Raw genomic sequence first — 19,987 nt, forward strand, 5'->3', positions numbered from 1 at the left:
CTTTTTTTTAAAGATTTTATTTCTTTATAGAGAGATAGCATGCACAAGCAGGGGGAGCGGCAGGCAGAGAGAGAGGGAGAAGCAGGCTCCCCATTGAGCAGAAAGCATGACAATGTGGGGCTCCATCCCAGGACCCCAGGACCATGACCCCAGCCAAGGGCAGATGCATAACTAACTGAGCCACCCAGGAGCCCCAGCACATTTTCTTTTGCATTTGTTGAGGTAATAAGACAAAATAGCAATGTCTTACTCAAATTAGAAGTGCATTTTCATTTCCTGAGTGTTAACAATTTCTGATTGTCGTTAGTGCTGTGGAGGACCAAAGCTCTATGTGGTTGCTTTCGTCATCCTCAAATGGTAACTTGGCTTTTGTGTTAAAAATTACCCCTTGAACTTCCACTAATAAGTCCGCAATCTAGTCTGCATGATCTGGAAAGTGCATACAGCACTTCTGCTCCTACTTCCTTGCTGGGGACCTAGTTGCAAGGTGACATCCAGCTATGTGGGAACCTAGGAAATTTGTTTGACCCACATGGACACGTACTCAACTAAAATGTTTATTGTAAAAGAAGACATGACCGGATATTGTGGGGGAGAGAACCAGCTCATTCTGCCTCAACCATTTTCTTTTATGATTTTCTAGGTAGAGGTGCAATTAGGTTTGTCTTCACTTGTGTAATAATGCAGTTCTGAAGATTCCGTAGCGATTTCTATTTCCTGCACTGCAGTATTGAAGCTCTTTGCTTCCTGCTCACTTCGGCAGCACATGTACTAAAATTGGAACAATACAGAGATTAGCAAGGCCCCTGAGCAAGAATGGCATATAAAACTCTTTGGTTCAACTAATACCACTCTAACATCACTGGTGACCGTTTCACTCTATACTCCTATACCAACCACCCTGAATTCTTGCAAGGTTGCGCAACCCTGAATGTCTTTACCATACTTAGAGTTTATGGCTAGTCAAGGTCTAGATGGATGTCAAAATCTTTCATTTCTCAACAATGCCTTCATTTTAATATAACTAACACTACTCATTATATGGTCCATCTCGTTCCATAAAGGCATTGGCTTTCCTTTACTCTTTTTTATTTTTCACAACCATCCAGTTACCGCATCTAAAACTGGAGAGTGCGCATATATTACTCTATACTCTATCACACTGAATGAATAACTGAAGGAAATCACTTTTATGCTGTAGGCATTTCTTTTCTAAGGCCCCTCATCGTCATGTTTCTCCACATACATTCCCCCCCACCTCCTTAGTTGTCCTCTTCCCGGCTTCATTGGCACTGTTGTCGGACTAATCCCTTCAAGAGGATGGTCTTGAAATTATATTTAACTATTAAAATGACTTCTTACCACTGATATAGTGTAAAGAAATCTCTGACTCCTTATCATGTTATGGAAGAGTCATGCTTCGACTTCACGGTCGTGTCTGCCGTCTCTATCTTCAGGCAAATGACATTTAACTACCTGCGGTTTTCTCATCACACTCACGCCTTCATCCTTTACATGTATCCCTTGGCCAAGTCCTGAAAGATGTCTAGTATGCCAAGAGTGTTTTCTCCACAGGAATGTTCTGAATATCTGCTCATACCTAAATTCTCCCCTGTTCATCTATGTTCAGGCACTGTATTTATTTCCCAAACCACACTCTACTTATGAGCATTAAAGCACTTATCACACTTTTTTTTATAATATTGTCTTCCATGGGGAAGAAGTTGTGTTTATGTCTCTCCTTTGTAGCATCCCTGCCTGGTGTATGATGTCTAGACTGCACACAATACAGGGATCCCTCCTTGCCACAATTTCGCTTTCTGTGGTTTCAGTTACCTATGGTCAGCTATGGTCCAGGAAACAGATGATCCTCCTTCCTATTTACTGTCAGAGGCTAATAGTAGCCGAACACAACATCACAGTGCCTACGTCATTCACTTCATCTCATCACATAGACATTTTATCACCTCATTTCATTCTAAAAATAGGATGAGTATTGTACAATAAGAAGTTTTGAGTGAGAAACAGAGACCATATTCACATAACTATTATTACAATATATAGTTATAATTTATTTTATTTTGCTATTGCTGTTAATCTCTTACTTTGCCTAAAATATGAGTTAAACCTTTTCATAGGTATGTATATATGGGAAAAACAGCATATATAGGGTTGAGTACTGTCAAGTTTCAGGCATCTACCAAAGGCTTAACAATGTATCCCCCACAGATAAGAAGGGACTACTGTAAATATTTGTTAAACAGTATCATTTTGGCTGAGAGTTTTTCAGTTTGTGATTAAAAAAGAATAGTTTCTGCAATGCCTGGGTCACTCAGTGGTTAGGCGTCTGACTTCGGCTCAGGGATTCGGCTCCCTGGAGTCCTGGGATCAAATCTCACATCGGGCTCCCTTCATGGAGCCTGCTTCTCCCTCTGCCTGTGTCTCTGCCTCTCTCTCTCTGAGTCTCTCATTAATAAATAAGTATTTTTTAAAAAATAAAAAGAATAGTTTTCATTGCCTTTCTGCATCTATAAAACATTTTCTACCCATATCTTAAACACTGCATGATAAATATTACCTTCAATAGTTAGTATAATCTTGATGCAAGCACTTTCAAATTAAGGGCTTATAACATAACTTTACCTTTTTATTTTCCCTAAAAAGTAGGAATTAAACACAGTGATAATCTGGTTGAATTAAAAAATAAAATACTTTTTAGATATTTAATCTTAATTATTGGAAATTCCACATGATTCTAAAAATTAGTTGATGGATTCTAGTAAACTTTTTGCAATTTCAGTATGGCCCCGGGGGCACTTACTCATAAGTTTTAATAAATACTCTACCTTCAGTCAAGGAAATCTAAAGAATCTCATGGGGCAACAGGGACATACTCTGTTTCTCTAAATCAGGAAAAAGAACAAATCAATTTGCATTTTGAAATCTACAGAGAATGAAAACTGCTAGTTAGATTGTTATGAATTCCTCTAGGAGCAGTAGGTTGAAGTATTCTTTGCAATATCGTACGATGACATTTTTATTATCGGGAACTATTTTTGCATGTACAAATAAAAATATGTTCTATGCTATTGCTCTCGCACTGTGAGTAGTATACTTAGAAAACTGATTCATATTGTTATCCTTGAATCTTTATTGCTTACCACAGGCTGCTTGTCATGTGTAAGTCCTAAGGGCTATTGCAACTTTTATTGCTACTTATGTACTGTTCAGATTATATGAATGTATAAGACCAATTAAGAGAGTCCTTTATTTCATGACTTTGGGTACATTCATGGGAAATTTGTTTTAGAGTTGGCAAGAGTGCATCTATAGATGTAATTTAAATTAAATATCTCAACTGAGAAGTATTTTAATGGGATATTATGTAGTATGCTAACTATCAGTAAGTTGTGCAAGTAATAATAAAAAAAATGTACTCTATGCAAATTTAACCTATTAACTAACCCAGGCCCATTAAATCATTACACAGTAAGAATCATGGAACATTTTTGCTGCTTTCCTCATTATGGCTTCCAAAGTCTTATTGCAGAGAAATAATAACATCAACCATCCCTATACATTTTTTTAACTGATGAAGCATTTTTATTCTCCTTTGTATTTTCACACAGTACTAGGTAGGTGAGCCTTATGTGTTTATTACCTAAATATGCCCATAAGGAAATAGATCCCAAGACATGAAATGATTTGCCTAAGGTTACATAGTTAATACAATTTGAAATAAAGCACAACTCTAGGGATATTTTTTGCTGGATTAGTTTGTGCTTTGTTCTTTCCAATTCCAAATTGCTGTACTTAGTACTTTACCACTTTAGCTTTTGATCACATATACTCCTGCCTATTCCTCTCTGTGCTTTCAGTTTTGCATTTCCAACTTACCTCTTTCTTTTAGATGCAATCATATTTATTCATTTGTGTGATGAAACCCTGGCTTTAACTCAAATAATGGCCTCAACTGTCCTACCAAACTCATATATATATATTTTTAATCTTCATCCACATTTGTGCTTCTTCACTCCCCATCTTAGTACATTATCCACACTACTCTTCTAACTTAGTCATATTCAACATCTCCTGGCCCTATTCATATTTCCAGACTCCTTCTAACTTAAGATGGGTAAGTTTGGCTCCCTAATCAGTCTTCAAACATCTCCTTTGGCTACTGTGATGCTTCATGCTTCCTATATTTCTTCTAAGAATTTGATTATATTTTCTATGTGGATTTTATTGGTGCTTTTTGTGATGTTCCTGTACGTGATTTCTAAGATTCCATTCTCATGTATCTCCCGTTCTCTTGCTAGGCTCTATGCTCAAGAAATGATCACCATCATTCTGATGACATTAAAATCCAATGATATCATTGGATTGTATATCATTTCTATACAGGTAAAAAAATGTAGAATTGCCTAATTGCATTGCAGAAGGAGGTTTCCATCTCTACACTTAAATAAAATACACTCTAAAACTGACTAAAGTATCTGCATGTTTTCTATTCTGTATTCCTTTTTTACTTCTGTCTGTTTCTCTTTTATGGAAAGCAGATAGCCTCTCATAACAGTCCCCAAAATTCCTAAGACCGTTGATCTATTGTCCATTATTCACCTGCTAACAAATGCCCTTTTTTCTTGTGCCTATGCCCTGTCCCCACTCCAGGCTGCCATACCAGATTGATCACAACCACCCGTGTCTAATTATTGAATTTCTATTACCTGGATGACACTTGAAGGACCTATTTGCACTATACTTAATATTTCTGTGTATAATTATTCACACTACACATTTCACACCTGATATTTCTGTGTAAAATGTTTCTAGTTCTATTCTGCTTTGATGCCATGTATGTTGATATTTTCTTTGCTACTAAGAAAAAATTAAGTATGACACATTAGTAGCTTCTAACTCTTTTAACATATCAAGTGTGTTCTAGTACAGAAAAATTACACGATTGTCACTGGATAGTTGATTAAGTAACATTTTTTATTGAAAGGTTGTGTTTTGGGCAGCCCCGGTGGCTCAGAGGTTTAGCGCTGCTTTCAGCCCAGGGTGTGATCCTGGAGACCTGGGATGGAGTCCCTTGTAGGGCTCCCTGCATGGAGCCTGCTTCTCCCTCTGCCTGTGTCTCTGCCTCTTTCTTTCTTTCTCTCTCTCTCCCTCTCTCTCTGTGCCTCTCATGAATAAATAAAATCTTTTTAAAAAAGAGAAAAGTTGTGTTTCTGTTGAGAAACATTGGGATTTAGGTCATAGCAGAGTTCTTTAATGAACATGTAATGCTCAGAATACTTGCATAAATTTGAGTACTAAGAGGTTCAATCTGAGATATAATCTGATTTATATCTTCTAGTATTGCATTTACTTCACCATTTTGACACATAAGAAATCTGCTTATGCCTTATTGAGAGAAAAGCTGTTCATGTTTCATGCACATAACAGGCATCCAGAACCCATTCAATATCAGGAAATTTAGTAATCACTGAAAATACAAAGCCAAAGAATAATTTATCTCTTTTTCAGTGAATTATCAGAAGGTAAGTAAGAAAATTTCATTATTTTAGAGTGATGTGTGGCCCATAAGAATCACACACTATTAAGAAAATGAATGTGGCTACATGCTAAATGCCTTCTTAATCAATTTTAATGTCTGGTGTATTTCACGTAATTCTATAGATATCTTCTCCACATCGTGAATGTAGGGACTATTCATAGCACTACATAAAAATCTATATTAATTATAAGCTGAATTTGTGTAGAACAAATCATTATAGAATTAATTTCATACACACAATCAAGTTTCACCCTTTTGAATATTGCATGAGGGAGGTGTAGTTATTTTATTCATTATTCAGATAAAACAATAGGGCTGAAATGTTTTTAGTAAGTTATCAAATATAAAAACATTAGTATATGGATGAGCCAGGATTAGAATTCATATTTCCAGACTCTGAATCCAGAGCTTTTATATTGGAAAAAGGAATAGGAAAAAGAATCACACATTTTCCACATAGGTCGTTTCCCTTTTCTCATTTTCTAACTCATAGGACTTTCCTTCTATCATACTGCATCGCAGAAGCTTATCTGTTGTCACTGTAACATCTTTTCATTATTAGGATTTTTTTTTTCTTTTGTCTCTGAAGGTTGTTTGAAAGAAGCCAATCTGGCTACAAAAATTCTAGCTCCATCCTCATTGGAAATGAAGCCAGCATCATTCAGGTGGAAATAACATCAGTTGGCAATTTAGTAAAGCTGTAGCTTCTGTTTTGAAGCATGAAGACTAATGCTATTTTATTTAGAGAAATTAAAAAAAAAAAGAATATGAATAAAAGCAAGTGAAAATGGCATTATGTTCATCAAATAAAAGCTGTACTTACTTATAAACACAATCTTTTGTTTCTATGGGGAATAATTAAACGTTTCAAATAAGCTTTGAAAATTAAAAAATAAAACCATTCCAAAGAGCAACAGGTGTTTACTTTCTAGGTACTCAGGTGGTACTAAAGACAAAAAGAATGTCAAAGACATTTAATTTCAAAGGATATTCTTGGCAATTCTTATGAGCAAGGCAGCACCTCTCTACCAAATCAAAAAACAAGTTCAGTAAAAGTTCTTTTTCAAATGCTTCACCCATTTCTTAAGTTTGAAGAACATTTAATAGAAAACACTTCTTTTGGCAGAATAAAAAAAAACGTTAAAAAAAGACATTGTAAAGATTGAAATTGTCTCAAAAAATGAAATGAAATAGTCTAATATCTTGAACTTAGAGAGGGTGGGGCTTTGTAGCACAATTGAAGAAGAATGCAAGGATAGGATACTTTAAATGTTTCAGAAAGATTGGAACAAGGCATGGCTTTGGAGATACAAACTCAGGGTGATTTTTCTTCTCTATTAAAAATAACAGTAGGCTCTTTATATGTCCTGAACTAACTACTTAGTTATTATGGGATCTCTTTGAGGATAAAGACAGGAAGAGGAAATATAGCTGAGTGGAAGCATATAAAAAAAAATAAGTCTTTAAGTCTTTCTTATTTAAAAGAAAATATGGGAAAACAAAACATCTTCAAAACTACAGGATGTGTCCATTGAATGTATACATGATATAGATATAAGTTAAAGTAGGCTCCAGATTTAATATAAAGCCATAGTTTTATATGTTTTGTCAAATACGTTTTCTTCAAAATTTAGCTTTTTACCAGCAAAGTAATACTTGTAAGAATAAATCACACCAAAAAAAGTTGATTTATGTAAATATATGTAGAGATACTTAAAGTCTTTCTAATAAACATTTTTATAGTTTAGGGACAAGCAGTGCCCTGTCTGCCTAAACATTGCATAGCCTCTTTATGATCTTTTAACATACGGACATTAATGTCATGACTTGAGGATTACTGGAATGTGGGCAATTAACACCAATCGCAGATTTTATATCTTATGGGAACTTGATACTCTGCAAATATTTTAAGAAGTCTTGGTGTTAAATGGTTCTGACAGTGTCATACAAAATTCACACATTTTGTTCACAGAGAAACACTGACCAAAAAGTCTATGACTAAGAAAATTGAAAAGGAATAATTGAAACTTTTAAAAAGAGCAGTTAATAAATATGCCACTCACACTGATATAACTCCAAAATACTCAGAATTATTGAAGATTGATAGATATTGGAGATTCTTAGATAAACTCAAGCTAAAAATACATTTTCCCCATTAAAGCAATTCTAGTAACCATTAAAAAATAATTCCAGATTTTAGACTAAAATTTAAAGTGACTGTAAGCCGACACATAGATGAACAGATAGATAAATAGATAATGTGATACATACAGACATACAAATATATACATATATAGTTACAGATAATGTGATATGTATATGTGCATACAAACACACACACACACACACACTCAGATAAAGGACATCAGTATCAAAATAAAATTTGTTTGGATAGTGGTTTTATAGTTAATTTGATTTTTTTCTTCTTCTTTTCCTATTTGTTTAAAATTTCTACTATCTTATACAGAAAAATAACTATTATAAAATAATATGTAATTCTATTTCATTTGTAACCAAGTTTCAACTCTGAGTAACAATATTGACCAACTAAACGTAACTTATTCTTTTTTTAGTTTATTTATTTATGTAAGTAATCTCCATACCCAATGTGGAGCTTGAACTCATGACCTCAAAATCAAGAGTTGCACACTCTTTTGGCTGAGCCAGCCAGGTGTCCCTAAATGTAACTTATTTTATATAAAAAATGACACTATGTCATAACACTGAATTGTGGAGGGGGAACCATGAAGCATGTTTAAATTAATTTAAAAATAATAATAAACCCTATTACTCACCTTGGAACATGTTACCAACAATCAATAATGCAAAAAGTAGTTCATTTACAAATCAATACATGCATTCAGCCTTTCTGCTTTTATGAGATTGAAATTGCAACACATATGTAGGAGGCTTGTTTTGGATGTTTCTTCTTAACATTTTATAGTATCTGGAATATTATTTACAGATGCTTTTTGTTGTAGCTCAATCTTTTTATTTATTTATTCTTTTAAGATTTTAGTTATTTGGGAGAGAGCACAAGCAAGGGGAGAGGGGTAAAAGGAGAAGCAGACTCCAAGCTGAGTAGGGAGCCCTACATAGGGCTCCATCCCAGGACCCTGAGATCATGACCTGAGCCAGAGGCAGAAGGTTAACTGACTGAGTCACCCAGGTACCCCTATGTCTGTCTTTTTTACTATAATATCAGTAGTTTCTGAGCTATAATATCATGTGTTTGCAGTATTCTCCAAGGCCCTGAAAAAATTTATTTTCTATGTAATGTGTGTATTCTAAATTAGATTATCCCTATCTTCCTTTCCATTTTCAACAATGTTGATACAGACATGTTGTGAATGTAGGAATATTATACAAACAATAATTTGAATTACACTGATAAGATAAGCATTCTAAAATTATTAGGGTCACATTTGTTGTACTGGTGGTTTTCCATTATCTCAGAATAAACCTCCTCATGTCAGAATAATTCTCTCCCTTCTGTCTGCTTCAATAACCTGGAATGATGATAAATATCTATCATAGAGATTGTCCAACCAACCTTTTCAAAGGTCTTCCACACATAAGTAATATAACTTTAGACAGATTATCTAATTTCATTAAACTTGTTTTTATATCAGGGTATCAGGGTAATTATGATAATTACTGTATAACAATAAGATGAGAACTGAATCAACTAAAAATTTAGAAAACACTGAACTTAGATCCTGGTATATTGCAAGCACTACACCAATATTAGCTTTTGCATTGGTATTTTCACGGCTGATATTATTGAATTTGATTCTCATATTTCTGGAAATTTTGAAACTTGACATTGGTAAGTACCTAAAGTCACACGGTATCATGAAAAAACATATAACATGGATTTTCAAAATCAGTAAACATATCATTTGTAGAGGTTTTTTTTTTTTTAATGTAGGGATTACCCTATTCCCTTTCTGAGAATTTGAAATTGTTTCTAATATAAAAAACATCAATAGCTTGCTCTATATAAAAGTGTTTCAATGTTATATTATTATCTTTAAATGCATTCTGCTCAACATACTGTAATTGTAAGCAGATGTCAACTAATATACCTTGACCTTTGAAATTCTATTAAATTCAGCATGATCTATGTTCTTTATGCTTGTAAGAATCTCATAAATTCTTTGATGTGCCCCCCACTGTTATTTACTTATCCCACTATGTTTGTATTCCCGTTGAGACTTTGATCTTCTTTCCGTCTCATTTGCTATGGCTGCTCTCTGGTCCATGGTCCTCTAAGTTGTAATACATTGTGTTTGTCCTCATGTAATCTTGTGTTCAATCTTCGTATTGATTCACATGGACAGTCACTGTACAAGTAGCTTTAGAACAGAGTAGTGTCTTGTTCACTGATTCCTCCCAAATTGTAGAATAATATTTGGTATACTGTAGGCATTCAAAGATGATTTGCTGACTGAAAGGTGCCATTTCTTCAGGGATTTATTTGACTTCATATCCACCTCCTTTTTCCTCTCACACCCCTCTTCTCAACTGGCATTCTAATTCTAAAAAAGTGACAGCAACTACTTGCCTCTAAATCTCTACTACTTCAAAACCTGAATCAACTTAATAATAGTCACTGAAGTATAGGAGAAAAGTTAATTTAAAAGTATAATGAATTAATAGCAATGCATTACATTATACGTGTACATGTTTATATCACGAACATAAACACAACTGTTACTCTTTTCTTGGCTAACTGAACTGATTATACCTCTTTAGGATAAGAAATGGGACAGGGGAAGTAAATTGAAATTGCTTTTTCTTTTCTGTAATCGCAATGGCAACAGATACATTAAGGATATTGTGCTTTTTGTTATCTATGGGATATCATGCATTCAATAATCAAAAAGAAAGGTTTGTATTTCAAATGTTAATTGAGAAGAAAAATAAAGTTTCCTGCTTTAGTGTGTATTCACTTTCAATGTTCTCGTTTCTATTCAAGTACTTTATCTCATTCCATCTGGTATGGAACACTGTGGTGTCATTCTTACTATCCTCTAGGTTGTTTATGCAAAGACACAGTAGGGGAGTACACTTGTTTGATCATGTAGAATTATGTTAAAATAAGACAAATAAACACCCACAGGTAGTTCATCAAGGTGAAAATTAAGCTGTCTTTCTAAACTAGAAGTTGAAGAATAAGGAAACAACATGAAAATAGGGAAACAAAGGTGTCTGTGTATAAAAAGAAAATGAGTGAATCAGAAATACACTAGCATGGAATATACGTGTAATGAATGAATATTTGAAATGTAAGGTATATACTTGTTTGTTTTTTATCATAACTTCTCTAACTTTATAAAAAAAAATGCCACAGTAAAATGTAAAAGATATTTAGGACACAAATGCATAAAACATACTCTAGCACATATAGAACTATAAATAATCCTCTTTTTAAAGACTCTTCTAAAGGGAAAAGTAGTTACTCCAATGTGATGAGCTAAAATAAATGTGAAATAAAAGTAAAATTGATAAATACTTTGGACACCCCCCAAAATGATAATTTTTATTAATTCTTTAGAGTTGAAGCTTTTCCTTATAAAAAATTTTGTACATTTAATCATTTAGATGATTTTTAAAATCTTAGATCAATAAGATTAACTGTGTCTAAGAAAAAGTCCCAATATTCTTGTCTTGAATAAGATGAAAGCTTGGTTTTTACATAAAAGAATTCCCAAGTTAAGCAGTCCAGGGCAGGGAAGATGACTCTCAAAGTCATCAAGAACGTAAATCCCATCTCGGCCTCCCTCAGCAAATGACCTTGGGTGTCAAAGTGGTTCTGAAGGTCTCAGACAATTGCTGGAATTTACATCATCATCTCTGCATTGAGGAAGCAGAAAGGAAAGAATGTAAGAAGAGAGGGTAAGTATGTGCATACTTAAAGATTATTTCTAAAGGTCCTATTAAACAACTTATCCTCATATTTCATTAGTCAGAATCAGTCACGAGAGTACATCTAGTATCAAGAGAGACTGAGGAATATAGTCTATTAACCTGGAAGACTGTCACATTCTACAGAACAGGGTTATTGCTGAGGAGGAAGAGATGAGGGAATATTTGTGTAAGCAAGTAAAAGTCTCTGCCAAGGTCTTTAGTTACATTTTTATTTTTCAAGTATTTTTTTTCAAATTACCGTTATCTATTTTTTTTTCGTAATCAACATATTGTTATAGAATTAATACTCAAAACCATTAGGTTTACCTCTTAATAAATCATTAAAATTAGGAATAAATCATTTGAGTTCTAGTCTCTGCTCTGTCATGAACACTTTATATGATTTTAAGAGGTTATTTTATGCTACTGGTCTTCAATTAATTTAAGCTGAAATATCTATGGTTTCTAAGTTAATTATTCATAATATAATTTTGCTACCTTCTATAGATTGTTCTACCAATGACTCATGTAAAAGAATTGCATATTGATAGACATTTTTTTCAAACATACACCACAACCCTAATTTTAGATATTAATCTATAAATATAAAATTTTAAATCTCAATATTATATTTAATTGCAACTTATCCTAAACAGTTGATAATTCTCCTAAATTTTCATTTTCATTGTGACATTTTTATTCTGAAACTCAAAGTGAATTTTATCATTTTTCTTAAGTGATCAGTAAAATCATTCATTTGTTCATTTTCAGTAATCACTTGGCACCTATATGACTTCTATTGTTTTAAGTGCTTATAATATATAGCAAGAAATTAGCATATAAATTCATGTCCCTTGATGGAGTATGGTCTAATAGGTGAAAATAGAAAAAAAAAAATATATATACATATAGGACAAGGAACATTGTGGCATGAAAGCATATATTTAAGAGGATAATCATGTTCAGTGGATTTGGAGAGACTTTCTTGAGCTGGACTTGGGTGCCCATTAGCTAGCTATTCACATAAAGATGGTAGAAAGACCATTGGATATATGAAACTAAAGTTAAGGAGAGAAGATTAGTTTGGAGATAGAACTTTGGAAGTCTTCAACATATCGATGATATGTAAAGCCATGGAACTGGATACAGTCACTTATGGAGTTAATATCCCTACCTGGAATAAATAATTCGAGGTGACTCAACATGAACAGCCATGACACAGGAGAATCTAGTCCAGGACACTGAAAATAAGTGGCCAGAGAGATAGGAAGAAACAAAGCAAGCAGTTTTCCTGAAAAGTATGTTTGTGAAAGGAGAATGTTTCCAGCACAAAGACATGTGGTCATTTCTTTCAAATGCGACTTGATGGTGCAGAAGATGAAGCCTGGGGACTGGCCACTAGATTTAACAAAGTGAAGGACAATAGGAGCCTTGATAGAAGCAGTTTCAGAGAAATGGAGGGGCAAAGTCAGACTAAAGTGGGTTTCAGAGATAATAGGAGAAAAGAAACCTAGTCTTTCATAAGCTTACAACTCTTTCAAGAAATTCTACTGTGAGAAGATTTGTGCAATCAGCAGTACCTGAAAATGACATCCAGGTTTTTTGATGTTTGTTTAAAAAAGAAGAAAAAAAGCCATATTGATGACAATCATAGAGAAAGGAGCACAAGCAAGAAAAGAGACAAGCACTGGATCGGTGGCCATGTGCAAGCCGGAGGGGATGAGGTTTAGGGTGCTCTTGGAAAGAAGGGCTTTTGTTTAAATGCAGATGATTGACAGTTAGCTTGTTATGATATAGAACTGAGATTAGAAAGAGAGAGGCATCAAGTATGACATATCACTAGCTTATATAACAGAATAAAAAAAGTAAAAGTAACATAAAAATAGAATAAAAAAAATAAAAGCTCTTTTACTAAAGTGTGAAATAGGGATCCCTGGGTAGCTCAGTGGTTTAGCGCCTGCCTTTGGCCCAAGGCCTGATACTGGAGTCCCGGGATCGAGTTCCACATCAGGCTCCCTGCAGGGAGCCTGCTTCTCCCTCTGCCAGTGTCTTTGCCTCTCTCTCTCTCTCTGTGTCTCTCACGAATAAATAAATAAAATCTTTAAAATAAAAGTGTCAAATACTTGAAGTTTTACTATGAATGAACGTATAATGAATGTACTCATTATGAAGGTAATACCTTTGAGATATCAAAGTGGAAATATCTAGTATACTTGGATATATAGGTTCTATTCAATTATGTAAATATAAATATGATCTAGAGTTGTAAATGTGTTATTTAACTGTGAATGATCATTAAAAATAGGACATCACCTGGCTAGTCTTGGGGCACAGTATGAAGTTATCGATAAAAAAGCTTAAGTATAAGCCTGGCTATCTCAAGTACTTCACACATTCTTTTTGAAAATTTCTCTGTAACAATGTCAAACAGGCCTTACAAAATTTTATTTAATAAGCCAGTTTTAAATTTATGTTTATTTTTTTACTATTATTTTAACAATTTCTTTAATTTTATTAACAATATTGACTTTGCACAGCATTCTAAGAAAAATATTTTCTCGAAATCTTGTTAGTAAATGACTGTGTTTATGTTATATTCACTGTGTCTGAAACATTGTTTTAACTAATCTATTTATAAAAAATCAATATATATTAGTAATATATAGTAATTATAATATATTGGTAATATACATACCACCCTTAATTCAATCTGCAGATTTTTCTGTTATCTTTATTGAGTTTCCTTATATATTTATACATTTTATTTTTTTCTAAGACATATCCTTAGGTTGTCCCCACTAAATATATTTTAGATCTGACCACTTTTCTCCCCTATCTTCCCCTAAAATTAACCTTTCTGTTAGTTTTAGAAGATAGAATTTTCCAATACAAAGATGAATGCTGCCTTAATTCAGAGAAGCTAAATATTATCTAAGATAGAGGAGAAAAGCTTTTTGTGTAATAATATATCTTTTAATATTCTCTTGTGTAGAATTTCCTAACAATTTTACTGCCTTTGAAAACTCATAAAATAACTTTACTAAAGAAAATAAAGCATGCAGGAATTTCTAAAAGGCTTGTCCTTTGGTTTTAATATATAGTAATGCATTAGGCTTTGGCTATAAGTCTTTTATGAACATATTAGTTTGAAACTCTCTCCTTGAGAAATACAACATATTAAAAATGTATTCTGGATTTTTTTTTTATACAGGCCTTATATCCAGAGGAAACAATACTTGTGTGGATATTTGATATATATTGAATAAAAGCATTTTTGAAAAGACATTACAAGGTAAATGGTAAAACTCCATATATACCTAGAATTCTATTAACCAAGGCTGGGTTCAGATCAGTGATGCACATTGGCCTAAGTGGGTTGATATATATATCTCACTTTGTTCTGAATATAATATGCATAAATTAATACAAATTAGAAATTTTAGAAAGACATAAAATATACACTTAGGAATACATTTACACCTGTGTAGTAAATTAATTTTATTATCAGACTTTTAGCAATATGTATTATTTTTTAATTCATGTACATATATATTTCAGTTCCTATATATAGACACAGGAATATTTCAGCATAATTTTCCTAACTACCTTTAAGAGACAGGCTGATTATAGAAGATTTAAAGACTATCTAAGATTCAATATTTTAGAGGCCCTTTTCATAAGACTCATGATAATACATAATTTGTCAAAATCTAAGTTCAGTTCTGATAAATTCTTTTGGAGAAATATTAACTTCAAAGTTATTTTCTTATAGAGTGAGAATATATTGGCTTTGTGAAGTTGGTCATTTAAGTAATTTTTTTATTGACCTATGAGAGTCATAGGTTTTGGATTATACTCCTATGAAAGGGAAAGGTGTTAAAAATATTAAATTTTGTTGGGTGAGATGAAGGAGCATTGCAAAGCTGAAATAATCTCAGACAGACCTAAGGCCTATAAGAATCTTTTAATAAACTTACTTGTTTTCCCTTTAGAAGCAGAAAAAAGGTAGCTGTGATAGATGGATTATTTTCCCCCAAACTCTTTACTTCCTTTCTATATTATAATTATATGTCTCTGGGATACTTCCCAACAGAAACAATTTGGGCTTAACCATGTGAGTTGCTTTGAGTAAAGTAATACGTTTGCACAGCTCTAGCTATGGCTTTGAAACATGGAAAAACATTTTCCAGCTCTCATGAATTTGCCATGTGAAGAGCATGCCCCATGAAGGCACTGTTCTTTTTGTCTGGTAACCAGAATGAAGACACGTAGATCATAAGAAACTCATTAGGACTCACAAGAGAAACCAGTAGATTGAATAACTGGGAAGAAATGGGTAAATTCCTAGTAACATACCAAGACAGAATCATGAAGAAATAGAAAATCTGAGCAGACCAATAATAAAGTAAAGAGATTGAATCACAATTTCTTTCTAAGTAAAATCTTGACTGTATTCTTGGGCACCTTCTTAGCCAACGTGTCTCAACTTCCCAAAGTGGTGTGAATTATATTTTTAGAAGTTATTACCTGGTTATTAATTTTATAATTAATGACTCTCTTCCTCACATTATTTTATATCTTTTTTAATGGGAATGTTAAATGATGTCAAATGTATTTGTTAAAAATTAAAATGTGTTGATTTCATTTTTAAGAGACTTAAACCATATTATGAAGTTTTATTCTGTAGCATAATGGGCCTCACCTAAACACAAAAAAATCAAAATTATTTTTAGTTTAGATTGAACATATTTGTGAATATGAAGGAAAAAACTTCACTTTTACGTATGAGAATTCATTTTTTTTTCTTTTTCAAGAATTCATTTTTATGCTCTCAGAACGCTTCTATAAAATCTAATTCCTTCTTCCCAGAGGTAGTCTCTTCTGTTCTAATTAAACTTGTCAAAATTATGCAAAAACTTTAACAAATTAGAAAATCTTCCAAAATGATCTTAAGCTTACAAAAAATATTCCATGTATTTTGCATTTTCATTGTTTATTTTGATAAAAGACAACTGGAACCTCAATATTAATAGATATGTCCATGCCTATAAAGAAATCATAAAACTTCATTATTAACTGTGCTTATTTTCTTCAAGGTAGTCAAACATTGAGACAACTGACTTTACATATTTTTATGAATTTAAAATATCAGATCTCAATAATATAAGCTAATTATATTTCAAGTAAATTTTTTAAAGAAGGTAGATATATTTGACATTCTAATGTTCTCTCTACACAACAACCTCAATGGTAGTAAAACAAGATTTATTTTCACAATATCTTATGTAAATTATTTAAACAATAACACAATTTATTGTGATTTCAAGAGGCGTGGGAGTTAAAATACATTATTTTTATCTAAGAGGGATAATTCTGGAAGTCCCAGAGCAGGCTCCATTTACATGGAGTTGGCAAGTGTTAGTTGGATTGAATTAAACTAATTCCCATTACTTCTGTAGTTGGTAGACAGACTAGATTCCTCAAGGATGTTGCCACAAACTTTATCCCCAAAACCCGGGATTTATTAATATGGAAAAAAAAAAAACAAAAAAACACATGATTGAACAATGAGCAGTGTCTGAAAATTGAGATTATTTTAGAGGCCTAAACCTAAACATCTTTTAAATGTGTAAACCAAATAGATAAATTAAATTTTACTCCCATTATTAGAATTATACTCTTTTGAATTAAAAAAAAATGCTGGTGTTGATGTAGCAATATAGGTGAGATTTTTTTCTCACTTATAGACTATATCACACTTCTATGTACTGCTTTTTATTAGTCTCAAGCACAATCATGTATGTATAAGATTGGAATCTCCAGTGTCAAAGCAGTTTTCCTCCTACCTTAAAAAAAAAAAAAAAAAAAAAATCAACCACAGTGTCTTACAAATTTCAGAAACCATTATGGTATTTTGTACAAACATTTTAACTTCAATTGAATGGCTTACCAAAATATGAAGACTTGATTTCTCTTAAAGTAGATTTTATTAAAAAAAAAAAAAGATTTAGTTTCTAAAAAAAATAATGTTTGTTGTGATCTTATCAAAATATAATTATACATGTTGCCTTAAGATTGTGATTTTACCACCTACTTTATTTTCTGGAAATTCATAGAGAAATAACTTTTACAGGTGTAACTGAAGGATACAGACAGTTAAACAGTGCACTAAAGTTAACTCTTGTGGATGAATATGAGCTTTTCTCTTCCAAGTATGAATGATACATGGTAAGTGGAGAAAACGAAACATATAAATAAAAACAGAACCTTGAAATTGGGTTTCTAAGATTATGGAGTGGGAGTAGCCTTAATTGTGTAGGTTCTTGTTGTTTTTAATCTGTTTTAGTGATCACTCTGATTTTTATTTACTATAACTTTTTGATTGGTGGCTGCTATGCAATATTTGCAGTGAATAAAATGAAAGCTATTTGACAATCTGTGGCATAATAATAGACTACTTTTTTTTATTTTTAGGCTGGAAACAATTTCTTTATCTTCAGACTACAAACTCATATATGCATATTCAGAGGTACACACAGACATATGTGATATATACTATTTATTAAGGATATATTTAATTTTTATTTTTAGCACCTTTTTATTTTTTTGATAATATATTTTGACCACATGAAGTATATTGGGCTCTAAGCTAGGTATTTCAGATATAAAGGTAAGTAGGATATAGAGGACTCCTGGAACCTAATAGATTAAAGGAAAAATTGAAGCATAAATAAGTAGCCAGAAAATTACAGGATAGTAAGTGGGATATTATGACAAATATAGGGTTTCTTGTGAGTGCAAATACCAGATTTAGAAGGCTTTCCAGAAGAATCTGAGGCTGAAAAGATGAGGTGGCAGTCTTTTGAGGTATGGAAAGAGGAATTAAAAATATATAAATGAAACAGTATATGTAAAAACTAAGATGTCATACAAAACTTGTTATATTCAAGGATCTGGAAGCTGTTCTTTATAGCTTAATATAGGGTTTGAGTAAAGGTGTTGCCAGACATAAGGTAGGTGCAAAAGGAATCATAATCAATCATGATCTAGGACACTAACAATCCTGTCATGGAGTTTACGTTAAAATTAAGAGAAATAAGGAGTTATAAATGAATCTTAGAACCTTCTAATTGCAGTGTAAAACTGAATGGACGAACATAAGAGAGAAAGGAAAACTGTTTAAGAGTATATGTGAATAACCCAAGAAATAAATCATGGTTTGCCATATGGCAATAAAGATGGAGAAAAGTAGACATGGTCAACAGATATCTGGAGGGTAAACTGATTAGAAATTGGAGTTACCTGAATATACAGGGGCTTCTGGTAATGGAAGAATGAAGGATGTCTTTAAGGTTATTGGCTATGCATCTAAATTAATGGAAAATGAATCTATGAGATAAGAAACACAGAAGCACAGCTAATTTTGTGGGATACTGGAATGTGGCTTTAGTTTTGTGCATGCTGTGTTAATTGAATGCAAAGAGGCAAAACTATACCAAATGCTTTCATTTATTTGCAGACACTGAGAAGTGATACTTAGTTGTGGAATTTATAAAGGGTGATAGTAAAAAAAAAAAAAGGCCTATAAATCATAAAATCTAAGACTTTTATTTTTTTTTAAATCCAAGACTTTTAAAGTAAAAATAATAAACTGAACTGACTGGCATTCTTAGTAGGCACACACTACAGTTCGATATGTAAAGTGATTATCTCCATAAAGACTTAAACTTTGCACGATTCAAGATAGAAAAAGATCAGTTCTGTAGACCATTAGCCTGGGGACTGAGGACACAAGAGATGTTGAGATATTGCAGCAAATATATAGAATGAGAAGAAAGAAGGATGTAGGATCTATTATATTTTAGTTGGCATCATCGTGGCTTTCGACTTTGGCATTCCTTCTTGAAACTTTCTCTTCTCTTCCTATGGTGTCAGTGACAACACAATCTAATGACATTGTTCTGTCTATCCAGCTGTGTATTCAGAAACATACAAATCTTAGTGTCATATCACTTATAAGTTCAAATATGAAGATATAGTGCAAGCATTTATTAGTATGAGGAGCGTGTTTAAATCCTACTCTGGGGGGGATCCCTGGGTGGCTCAGTGGTTTGGCACCTGCCTTCGGCCCAGGGTGTGAACTTGGAGTCCTGGGATCAAGGCCCTCATTGGGCTCCTTCCATGGGGCCTGCTTCTCCCTCTGCCTGTGTCTCTGCCTCTCTCTGTCTCTGTGTCTCTCATGAATACATAAATAAATAATCTTAAAAAAATCCTACTCTGTGTATTCTAATGGAGGTACTTAATGAATCAATGTAACTGTTTGTACTCTTATTCCATTTTTTGATCTCTTATTATGTGATATTCAATACAATGCTATTCTTACGAAAGATCAGTCTAGTACGGTAGAGTATTAAAAATCCAAGCCACAAAAACCCAGGTAGAAATTACAACCATTATTGCTATGAAATACAAAAATTGATACGGGATAGCACAGGGAATTGAAGTTACAATCAC

At 32.9% G+C, this 19,987-nt stretch overlaps 1 non-coding gene across 1 annotated transcript; it reads left to right on the plus strand.

Annotated features, from left to right (window-relative positions):
- The first annotated feature begins 747 nt into the window (after nucleotides 1–747).
- Nucleotides 748–851, plus strand: LOC144313175 (U6 spliceosomal RNA). Its single transcript, XR_013378900.1, has one exon. It is a non-coding gene; the product is annotated as a U6 spliceosomal RNA (small nuclear RNA).
- The last annotated feature ends 19,136 nt before the right edge of the window (nucleotides 852–19,987 follow it).

The sequence above is a fragment of the Canis aureus genome, chromosome 4 (genome assembly GCF_053574225.1).
Source record: "Canis aureus isolate CA01 chromosome 4, VMU_Caureus_v.1.0, whole genome shotgun sequence".
NCBI lineage: Eukaryota > Metazoa > Chordata > Mammalia > Carnivora > Canidae > Canis > Canis aureus.